Below are 10,539 nucleotides of genomic sequence, written 5' to 3'. Positions count from 1 at the left end.
ACCACTAGACTTTCACCTCCCCCCACCATCAAGAAACAAAACCAATGTTAGTAATAATAACAAAAAAAAAAACATATTTGAATATGCACATGCCCAAATGTGCCTGCACTGTTTTCATTCCAGAATTACACAAATAAACTACTCATCAAGCTGCCACCCATCACGCACCCTGCCAGATGCATTTGCACATCACATATGATTTGAACATTCATAGAATGAAAATGTTTCCTATTAACAAAAACAAAGTCATCATATGATGGCACTTTTATAGCAATATATGTGCAGTCAATAACTCATTTTACATTAGGGGAACTGACTGTCGCTGCAAATTGCACTTTGATGCTGGAATGTGATGTACCTGGATGACATTCAGATGATTGTGTTCCACACAGCTGGCATGGCTCAGCTCAAGGTTCACTGGCACATGCCTGACCAATCAGCCAGCTCCCAGTGGAATGCTCCTGTTGCTAGGAACCTCACCTGTGTGGGCACAGACAACCCCTGGCTCCTCGCCGTTGCGCTCTAGGGCTGGCCACAGTTCTCTGCACAACTCCAGTAACACTGGCCTTGGTAATCGAAATTGGCTTATGAGTCAGGTATCGTCATTTGCAAGTAAATCCTCGCATTCCCTGAATAGATGTTCATGCCGGATTGCACCATGTGGAAGATCCTCGAATAATGCAAACACAGCCGTTAACTCACTCGCTGCCAAAGACGTATATATACGTCAATTGGCCACCAACCGCTCACTGCCAAAGACGTATATATACGTCAATTACATGTTTTCGTGGTAACTGCCGGCAAACATCCTGGCGCAGCTTGTCTGTGGAGATCAAGCTTATATGTGTTGCAATTGTGAAGTTAATCCAGTATGAGGCGGTAGTGTGCTCTGAAGGATCGTCAGTGAGAGAAGAAGAGGAGGGCCAGGAGGCTGAGTAGAGGCAAGATGGCGAAAATGAATGGCTAAGGAAAGCTAATGCAGCTCACGCTTGAGCAAGCTCTTTCCCGGAGTACGGAGCGAGAGAGAGTTGGGATCGCCGGTGGTTTGGGCAGGGATCTCGGAGAGGAGGTGGAGGAGGTGTCCCAAGAAATGAACGAAGTTCAACCTGGGCCAAGCGGCATGCGGCGCACGCAAACGGTGGCCAGCTCAGAGGATGAATCAGATGGTTTTAGCGAACGTGACCCGGATTCTTCAGACAAGTGGTTACCATGTGGATCAGAGTGGAGCAGCAGAGACTCGTCCCCAGACGGTCCGGTCACACACAAAGGAGGTACAGTACATACATACTTATATACAGCATATATAGCTAACTAACTTTTACTGATCAGATAAAATGAGAGGATTTTCTCACATAGCAGCAATTGTACATAAATAGATAGCTAAGCTTTTACTGATCAAAGGAAAGTAGGATTTTTCTCACATAGCAGGATTTTTTTAATGGTATTTTCTATCTATTTCCATAATTTACAGGTAGTGCAACCAGCACAGCTGCCAGTGCCAATGATGGCAGTGAAAAGAAGAGAGGTAAGAGTACATATCCAAAATCTGCACATCACATAGCGGCCATAAAAAAAAAGAAAAGGTATTTGTATCTATTTCCATAATTTACAGGTAGTGCAACCAGCACAGCTGCCAGTGCTAATGATGGCAATGAAAAGAAGAGAGGTAAGAGTATACATCCAAAATCTGCACATCACATAGTAGCAATAAAAATTGTTTATTGTTTATTTTATAGTAATGGTATGTATTTCCATAATTTACAGGTCGTATATCGAGCAGCAGTCGTGGAGCAGATTCTGGGTGGCATACAGGTGACTGGACACCAAACCTGTTCCCCTTCACAGCGACCCCTGGACCCCAAAGAGCTGCTGCAGAGATGGATTCCGACAAACCAGCTGACTTCCTGGAGCTCTTCCTGACTGACGAACTACTTCAACATATTGTTGACCAGACCAACCTTTACGCCACACAGTACCTCAGTGCACACCCAGAGAGCAGGCTGGATGGTAAAATGGCCAACCATCACCTGGAACCGCTGATGCCCACCAGCAAAAAGGCGAGACCAGCACGAAGGTGTAGGGTCTGTGTACGTAGGGGCCTGCGCAGTGAGACCAGACTCTTTTGTAAGTCCTGTGGTGTCCCCTTGCATGCCGGCGAGTGTTTCACTGCATTCCATACAAAAAGACATTATGCTGATGGGTGAACAAATGCACACACACACACACACGTGCACACATGCACAACAGCTGCAACACACCAAAAAAGTTATTTTGTAAATAGTTGTAATAGTAGGGAAATTAGGGATAGTAGCAGGAAAATTGTAAATAGTTGTATACAGTGTCATTTGTTTTAGTTGATATAATTGTAAATAAATGATTATTTTTTGCCATCAAAAGCCATTTTTCCAGTGTTTTTGTTGTTTTTATAGAAGCAAACAATGTTCACATGTTTGAGGTGTAACTAAAGTAAAAAATATTCACATCAAAGTCACTGTTCTGGTTGACATGCATCATTTAACAAAAGCTGTTTTTCTCAGCTTTTTAGTTGGAAACTGGTGTTTTTGCTGAAACCACCCTATGTTCTCCTGCCAATTACTCAAGAATGGAAAAAGTTAGAGACAAACTTTTTTTTTTTTTTTGATGAAAGATAAGACTCTAATGTTTCTGATGGTGGTTTTGGTTTTTTCATAGTCATAGCAGACGATATTCTGTGGGTCTTGAAACATAGGTCAAAATTCCCCAAAACGGCTGGCAGCGAGGGGTCAGCTGCTCAGAAAATGGCTGGCAGCCAATGAGTTAATGCCATTTTCCTCATCACTTTGCACATGGTTTTACATCCACCCACATAACAGCAAACAATTAATTGTTCATAAGTGTGTCTCTGTTATGCACGTCACTCTGACTTCTTGTTTTCACACTATTAACAGTTTCTCAGGATCACCTTTACGTGTCACCAATGGACTAATAGCTGTAGAAATGTGTACATGCCAGCCATGAACATGGCATGGTGCTCTGCTCATTTCTACAGTCATTTCACTTTTGTTACATCTGAACATTAGCATGGATAAGGACGTACCCCACATTTTTGTGCATATGCAGCCTTTGTCCATGAGGCCCCTGGACTCTGGCTGGGCAATTCAAGGACATTCACAGAGTTGTACCACTCCTTTGATATATTGGCTGTGTGCTTAGGGTTATTTCTCTGCTGAAAGAAGAACAACCATCTGAGTCTGAGGTCAAGAGTACTTTGGAGCAGATTTTCATCCAGGATGTCTCTGTACATTGCTGTATTCATCTTTCCCTCAAATCTGACTAGTCTCCCAGTTCCTGCTGTTGAAAAACATCCCCACAGCATGATGCCACCACCACCATGCTTCACTGTTGAGATACTATTGGCTAGGTGATGAGCGGTGCCTGGTTTCCTCCAAACATGATACCTGACTTTCATGACAGAGTTCAATCGTTGTCTCATCAGACCAGAGAATTTTGTCTTTCATGGTCGGAGAGTCCTTCAGGTGCCTTTTGGCAAAATCTAGGCAGGTTGTCATGTGCCTTGTTTTTTATAAAGGAGTGTCTTCCATCATACAGCCCTGATTGGTGGAGTGACCATGAGGTTCTATGTCACCTCCCTGGCTAAGACCCTTTCCCCTGATCACTCAGTTTAGACTGACAGCAAGCTTTAGAAAGAGTCCTAGTGGATCTGAACATCTTCCATTTATGGACGATGAAGGCCGCTATTCTCATTGGGACATTCAAAGCAGCAGGATTTTTTTTTTTCTGAATCCTCCACTTGGCTTTTCTGTGTACCAAACCCTGCTTGTACCAGTAAAATTCTTTGACCAAATCCCGTCTGAGTCTGAGCTTAGCATTTGTGTCCAGTCTTTTTGTACCACTGGTTCTGATAAATCAGGCATTTTCATCTGGAGATGCAACTGGCTACAGCATTGCCAGATCTGAGATGAAGAAGGGAATTAAAAAGGCCAAGGACATTGATACGCAATGTGTAGAGGACTAGCTTTCAACCATGAACACCAGGAGTATGTGAAGGAACATAAAAACTCTTCACTAACCAATGACAGTTTGATCCCCCCACGGTGATGTCACTATGTCCATTGTCCTCAATAAATTCTTTGTTCACTTTAAAACTAGCACGAACAACACACATCAAAAAGTAACAGCCACAGAGGTGGACAGAGCCCCACCATCAGGCTGAGCACATGAGGTACAGCTGTCACTACAGCGAGGTAACCCTTGGAAAGCACCAGGTCCCGAAGGAGTTCCCGGACATGCGCTCAGGTCATGTGCAAACCAGCTGGCTGAGGTATTTTGAAAAATCTTCAACCTATCCCTAGAGCTGGAAACAGTACCCCGGTGCCATAAGTCAGCCGTCATTGTCCAGGTGCTGAAGAAAATACACATCAGTAACATGAATGACTACTGGCCAATTGCCCTCACACCCATCATAAATAAGTGTTTTGAAAGACTGGTTTTACACCAGATAAAGGCCAACATCCCAGCAACTCTGGACTCACACCAATTTGCATGCAGAGCAAATAGATCTACTGATGGTCTTCACACTGTCCAGACATGCATGTGCAGGGAATGTCTGTGAGGATGTAGACTACAGCTCAACTTTCAGTCCTGTTACCCACTCCCAGCTCTTCCACAAACTGGATCGGTTGGGCCTCAGCTCACCACTGTGCAAGTGGATCGCCATCTTCCTGTCAGGATGGCTACTAGCGTAGCGCTTAGGTCCACACACCTATTCTTTCATATCCCTGAACATCAGCAATGCACAAGGCTGTGGACTTTCTCCAGTCCTCTACTTTTTAACTCATGACTGTGTCTCTGCACATAACTCAAATGCAATGATAAAATTTCACCATGACACGACTGTGATTGGGCTGATCTCTCATGGTGATTATTCAGTCTACAGAGCAAAGGTGCAAAATCTGATGAGGTGAAGGTCAACAACCAACCTATCCCTCAATTCTGGAAAACCAAGGAGCTGACCATTGACTTCCAGACATTTCAGGATAAGGAACACACACCCATCTTCATCAAAGGGGACAGTAGGAAACAAGTCAGCTTGGGACTCCGGCGAGGGCGGATGCATCTCCTCCTCTCTCCCTTATCTCTGCTCCAACCTTCAAAGTCTCTACTTCACCAGACTGTGAATTCGACAAACTATATTGGATTAAACATGGAATTGATCAGCTGGTCTCTGAACGCTATTGACACCACTTTTTCTACAAGAAGATCAGGGCTGGGGGACCCTGTGTGCCCAGATGGAACCAACCCTGCGGGCTATGTTCTCGACGCCTGGGAGATGTGGGGAGTCACATGCTTTGTGCCATTCTCTGTGGAGGACGTCGAGGATTTAGCTATATTTGGTTTCATAGTAGGAGGGCTGGTACTTATTGTCTTATGTCCTGCCCTGTCCTCCCGGAAAATTGGCAAGATGGCTGCCACCAGAACCATGACCCCTCACCTGCCCGTCATGATTAATGAGTTTGGCAAGGCGATGCATTCTCAGACTGTGTTAACCCTTGAACTCAGACGCAAATTGGATGGCATCTTGGAGCAAATGTGTACCTTGCAGAGGAAGATTTCAGAGACCGGAGAATATTCATAATTTGGGATCTGGTTTGTTCATGTGAGACTGTAAAAGTGTTTTTCACTGCTCAACTACAAACACGGCAGGGTTATCAGCCTCTGAAGGACAAAATGCCCTGTTGTTTTCCTCCAGAAGAATGTCTACAGCCTTGGTGAACATTTGGCTGCCCCTTATCTTCTCTAACTCCCACACGAACAGAAAAAGAACTGACTCACACAAAGACAGGGACTGTAAGCATGCTCCACCCCACCCCCCGCCCCCACCACACATCCCATCCTGGCCCCCACTCACGCCACTCCCCCCAAGCTGCTGGCGGCGTGACTCATGTTGCAGCGGCCCTCACTCACTTGCCTCAATTCGGATGACAGACTGCTTCAAGTTTAGAGCACATAAACAATGTCAAATGTATATGTGTTGTCTTTAATTTTGATGTGTGCCATTATTACATAAACAAGTAATTGTGAATTAATTGCTGTATTTTGTCTGAGGTAATTGGAGTGTAAACATAATTTCGTTGTTGCATTTGTGATGACAATGAAAATAAATCTCATTCAATTCAATTCTCATTCAATTCAATTCATTCAAGTCTCATCCTTCAAGTACTTGGGAAACCACATCTCAGACAAATGCTTGTGGATATCCAACATCACCACTTTGCTGAAGAAGGCCCAACAGCTTTTTTTTTTTCTGCAAATGTTGAGAAAATCTGGGCTTTCTCAGCGTGTCCTGCTCTCCCATTACCACTGCACCAGAGACAACGGCCTAACACGTTGCATCTGTGTGTGGTTCTGCAGCTGCACTGCAGCAGACTGGTGACTACAGACTACAGCGGGTGGTGTCCAGAGCTGAGAGAACCATCGGGGTGTTGCACCCAAAACTGGAATCCATCTGCTGCTGTCTCGTAAACACTACAAAGCGTTTTGGGCTCGAACCATGAGACCCAAGGATAGTTTCATCCCAAGTGCAGTACACACCTGAAACTTCACAATGCAAAATCACCTGCACAATTTGAATTTACTGCCAGTGTATGCTATACTTGCAGCATGTCAGATTTACACTACATATACAGTATTTGTATGTGACTATATATTTGCATATTACTTTTGAATTTTTCTGTTAGTTTTGCATATAATTTTATCTTTTTTTTTAACTTATCAGTAGAGTTGAATTCAATTTAATCAGCTTATAAAGCGCCAAATCACAACAATAGCCACCTCAAGGCGCCTCACACAGAACAGCTCAATATAAAATTTAAAACAAATAAGTAAAAATTAAAAAAAATTCAAATACAGAAGTAAATAATAAAATCAATTTAAAAAAATAAATAAAAGCTATTGATAAGAAAGAGAATAAAAAGAGGTTTTAAGTCTTGACGTAAAAATGTCCACGGACTCCAACTGCCTCGCGGTTGCAGGAAGACCGTTCCACAGAGTGGCTGCATGATAAGAAAAAGCTCTTTGATGAGTTGCATCCCAATTTCATTGTGCTCCACTGTACACTGTCAAAAGTAGGAATATTAATTCTCAACCATTGCCACTATGCAATTGTAAGAATGGCAAACAGCAAGGTACCAATTTTTCACTCAAGTGGTGCTGTAAAGAAATACCACAAACACTGCAAAAACAAGAAAGAACACTGAAGAAAAAGTGTCCAAAAAATTAAGTGCATCAATAATAATCCCCCCAACTTCTACAATCACGGCATGAAAGTCAGCCAGAAAAATACAAAATAAAAACACCATATAAAAGTGAAGAAGACATTTGAGTAAGGTAATCAGACTAAAAGGAAAGGAGTACAAAGATATCATTCTGCAGGCATAAAGCAATGAAATGTGCACATGCCCTTTTCTGTTGTTCATTATTACTACCTTTTTTACGTCTACTGCAATAATGAGCTCATCATTTATATGATCTCATTTTTGGATTCTGTGCAGAGGGCTACCGATATAAAATGTATTTTATATATATATATATATATATATATTTATCCACGCGGGGTGATTAAGACGTTTTGAGCCTGACGGAGAAAAAAAAAAAATTATATGTATATCTCGGGGACATCACAGCAGATGAGGAAGTTGCACAAGTTTTATGCTGGACGCTTGAGGTGGGTGATACTGGGAATTTTGGTATTGATCCGATACCAAGTAAATACAGGTCCAGTCTCGCTGATATCGATACAGATACCAATACTTTTTCATATTTAAGCTTCATAGATCCAAAGGATCCAAAAGACCTAGGATAGAATTTCACCAAACATTGTATGTGACAACAAAATACTTTATTATCACAATCAACATTTTTGTTGCCACCACCACCCCTGCCCATGGGGGTAAACACACTACATTGCAAAATGTTGTCACTGATGACAAACCATGTGAATCTCCCAAAAATATCTTCTCATATGGCATAAAGTAATTCTAGTGGAATCCAAGGATCCTCCAAAGAGACCTTGCACCAAAGACATTCAGTTGACACCTTACATCACTGCTTAGCTTCCACATCTGACAACCATACAGTAAGAAAGGTAGCATCAGGTCCCTTAAAAACGGGTATCTCCATCGCCAAATAGCTTTGTTGAGTGGTTTCATGACTCCATAAGGTATATATTGATTTAAAAAGCAAAGGACACTGAGACCTGTCAAAATAAAATAATGTTTCTGCAAATTCAACACTTTCATCACATACAGATGTGTCTCTGATGGCCGTGTCAACAAGATCACTGACAGCCTGGATCTAAGTCTTGATCCAGTACAGTTACAAACCCAGACACTGTTCAAAAGTGTTGCTATGAAGGAATTCATTGATTATACAAATGTCATAGCAGGGGCCATTAAGTCAAAGTCAGTAAACCTTTGTTTGGCAACAACAGGACCAAAGCCACTGGTTTCTACAGCCATACACATTTTGACCTACAATCAACATTTTTAAAAAATATTAGTCTTGTCAAAGTCATTCAACAAGACTCTGTTGCTGTGTCTGTTGGTTTGTTTGTTTAAATGTTTGTCTGCCTGTTTGTTTTCCCATTTCAGCAAAACTGGGAACAGCTGCAATAATCTTTTCTACCACACTTCATTCGGTGATGATTTGTGTCGAAGTGCAACATGGTATGGTCAAAGTCAAGGTCACGTGACACCGGTCAAAAATAGCAATATCATGAAAAACCTTAGATTTGGAGTACTTTTCATCTGAATGACTTGAAATTTGGTGAAACCATGCAGATTGGTGGGGCCTATAGGTCTCTGATTTTTGGAGTGATTCAATAATATTTACCATTGATAGGAATGGGTCAAATTTCACAAATTTTTTGAAAAATCAATTATCTCAGAAATGGTGCATCATAAAGCAAAAAGGACCTCAATTTCAGACTGACCCCTAATTTATATAATTATATAGGTAATGGGCTGAAAATGTTCCCTGAGCCCCGGAACTGGATGGTGGCTAAATTCTGAACTACGTGTTTTGGCACCCATGTGATTCATATGCAATAAGACATATTATGGGATGTTTTGAAACATGTCTTCTTTCTATATGTGATTTCAACCAGAAATATTGTTTTAAGGTCAAAGTTCAAGGTCAAGGTTAAGAAATTTAAAATTTTCACAAAATACTTGGATTTACAGTAAATGTAGTAAACTCACGTTAGTGTTGCACAGAATACAAATTTGCATCCTTGTCCTTTAGGAAGTGATCGGATGATACTGACATCAATTAATCACGTGTCAAAAATGTCAGAAATCTCATATTGATTATATCGGAAATGGTTCATCACAGAACGATGCGGAGCTTAATTTGGGACCCAACTCTAATTAGTATAGTCAATAAAGTAATGCATGGATAATGTCCTATATATATATATATATATATATATATATATATATATATATATATATATACTGTTAGAGACAGGCAGCTGGAAACCATTAGAAAAATTGATCTGGCTTTCGGTGAAAATTTTACGGGCTTCACAGAGAATAAGGAGTGTTACTACAGCTTTAAGGATGGCCCACAATGGCGCACGGCGCGCCGCGCTCCGAGCCACCATCGAGAGGCAGAAACCACCACATCATTTCTAAATGGATGGCTGTGTGGATGGCTGTGTGCAATTTCTCTGGTTATCACAAGAGCTGGACATCAGCCATTTTCCGGCAGATTTCACTTTTAACAAGAGATTTTGTCATGGAAAGCCGCGCGGAGACTTCGCGCGTCACGACCAATTCGCTGATGAAGCGAGACAAAGGAACACCTCCGTTTCGGAGTGTTAAAGGACAAGTTGGGACAAGCCCAGCTCTCCACAATTTCTCTTATACTCACTCGACTGGTAAGCACTGAAAGCTGAGATAGCCGAGATAGGCATGTACCTATAAGGCTCCGAAGCTCCCATGTTGTGTATCTATTGTGCATGTGTGTGTGTGTGTGTGTGGAGGGACAGCTGAGAAGTTTTGAGCCTGACCCAGAAAAGGTAGGTTGTAGTTCTCCATCTTTTTCCATTCTAAGAAAACAGTTATCGATGTTGTGGCATTCTTGTCTGGAGAGAAGGTGGATAATGCAACATGTTTACAAGCAAACTGTGTGCATCCCTGTTCAGACAGTGATGTAAACATTGCAGGAGACTCCTCCTGGGATACACATCATAGTCCACAGCTTCAGGAAACAAAGGAGTAGTTAGGCAAGTATATACACACCCACCCACGAGTACAGATACACAATGCCACATACACAACTGTTTTGGCAGGAATGACTTTTATTCATGGGACAATGTGTGTGCAATGTACAAACAAATCTTCCTGCAGTCCTCCAACAGAAAAAAAAGAAAAAAGCATGATGTGGTGGTTGGCAAACTGTGCAAAGAAAAAATGTTGTTACAAATGCAACAGCTGGTACCCCACATAAATGCAGGTGGACAATCTCACACACCTCACA

Source organism: Thalassophryne amazonica, chromosome 1, assembly GCF_902500255.1.
Source record: "Thalassophryne amazonica chromosome 1, fThaAma1.1, whole genome shotgun sequence".
Classification (NCBI taxonomy): domain Eukaryota; kingdom Metazoa; phylum Chordata; class Actinopteri; order Batrachoidiformes; family Batrachoididae; genus Thalassophryne; species Thalassophryne amazonica.
The sequence above is the reverse complement of the archived record's forward strand: the minus strand, read 5'-3'. Positions refer to the sequence as shown.